At 34.4% G+C, this 1999-nt stretch overlaps 1 non-coding gene across 1 annotated transcript; it reads left to right on the plus strand.

Moving 5' to 3' along the window:
- The first annotated feature begins 696 nt into the window (after nucleotides 1-696).
- LOC121216417 (small nucleolar RNA R71) lies at nucleotides 697-803 on the plus strand. The gene has a single exon (XR_005912606.1). It is a non-coding gene; the product is annotated as a small nucleolar RNA R71 (small nucleolar RNA).
- Nucleotides 804-1999: the final 1196 nt, after the last annotated feature.

Consider the following 1999-nt stretch of genomic DNA (forward strand, 5'->3'; position numbering starts at 1 on the left):
AAGTTAGAAGAGAGTTACACGGGAACGGAAATGGGCTGGAACATGGTCTTGTGTCCCTATTTTGATTGTTACATAGGCGTGTTTCTCAGTCGTATGAGTCACATGGCTTGGCCACACAGCCGTGTGACCCTTGTAGCTTGAATTTTTCTAACTTTTCCTCAATGTTCCAACTATTTCCGATTTAATCTAGAATCATTTCTAAAGTGTTTCTAAGGCCTTGAGGGCTCGATTAAGGGACAATATGCATGTGTATGATTGGATTATGCTATGATTATTATAATTTTTAGAAATGAATGTTTTAGGTTACATTTATACAGTAATGCTCTGTAATCCTATTTCGACGATGGATACGGGTTAGGGGTGTTACACTTCTCCACAATAAACAGATGTTAACTCTGCTATTTTCATTTCTTGCACTGTATATGACCTTTTCAGTATTTTAATCATATTTGTAAAAGATGATACCTGAATTGTTAGAGATGTAATTGCATGAAGCTTCATTGCTCCTACAACTCTTCTGTTAGTTCCAACTTTGGTAGTGGGGTATTTATAATCGTTGTTTACTATTCTTTCCGTAATTTCATAAGCCTCATTGTATGATTATCAAGTAAAGTCTCATTGGTAGAGGCATCAACAAAAATTCATGTATGAGCATTCAATCCATTATAGAACATTTCCCTTTGTGCCCAATGCTGAAAACCATGCATTGGGCATTTTCTCAGTAGCTCCTTGAACTGCTCTCATGCTTCATATAATGTTTCATCCTCTGATTTTCTAAACGATATAATATTTTTCCTCAAGTTGGCATTCATTTTATGGGGATTATATCTTAGTAGAAACCTCTGACACAACTCATTCCACGATGCCACTGTACCCGATGGCAATGCATTTAACCATGATCTGGCACGATCACGCAATGAGTAAGGGAATAACTTCAGTTGTAGGGCATCCTCAAGAACACCTTATTGTCTGAATGAATCATAGACTTCCAAAAATAGTCATATGTGCAACCTTGGATCCTCAATAGGCAATCCACTAAATTGCCCCACTGTTTGTAGTATTTGAAACATTATTGGCTTTAATTCAAAATAATGAGCCTGAATATGGAGCCTGACAATTCATGGATTTAAATCATCTAAGATCGATACTACATGTTCTCTAATAGGTCTATCTTTGTCCTTTATAATTTGAGGAATCTCAGCCCCTGTTTTCCTGATGTAATGGCTCTTCTCTAACCTGATCATTTCTAATTCTTTCCATCTCTCGCAAATATTTTCTCCTTCACCTTAAGGTTCTCTCAATCTCTGGATCAAAATAATACTCAGTATTCTCCAGAATATTTCTATGCATGCACGAGCACAAATCTGAAAAAGAAAAATAAAAATAACTAATTAAACTAAACTAACAAAAATTGAGCAAAAATAACAAACCAATTTTCACCAATGTTGTTGATCTCCGAAAACGGTGCCAAAAACTTGTTGCGTCTAAATATGTAATGCAAATGTGCAAATGTACACGTTTATTCAACTAATATAATGATGAGTGAGTATCGTTTCCATAGGGACCCGAAGTTGATTTGAATTGGTAAGTATTACTGAAGATTTAACGAATGAAAATGTGTAAAAGAGACAAAGTATAACTTGGTGAAAGGAATTAATAAATGAACTAATAATATCAACTATAATGGAAAAACGACAAAACAATTTAAATATCACGGCAATTCACAAGGAACAAGTAGAGAGTATTTATGTTTTTGAATGATAAATGTTGAAATTACTCAGGGAATATTTTCATAACATAATAATGCCATGGCAAAGTTGTGACTAAATTATTGCCCAAAAAATCACTACTACAGTTTACTTCTTTCGAGAGTTAAACTTTAATTATTATTTGGAGCCTGTATATGTCTACATGACTCAAGAATGATAACCCAACTAACATTCTACAACTGTATAGATCGCATCTTCTATGTCTAGAGTGCTACGAATATTATTTCGAG

The sequence above is a fragment of the Gossypium hirsutum genome, chromosome A02 (assembly GCF_007990345.1).
Source record: "Gossypium hirsutum isolate 1008001.06 chromosome A02, Gossypium_hirsutum_v2.1, whole genome shotgun sequence".
Taxonomy (NCBI): Eukaryota; Viridiplantae; Streptophyta; class Magnoliopsida; order Malvales; family Malvaceae; genus Gossypium; species Gossypium hirsutum.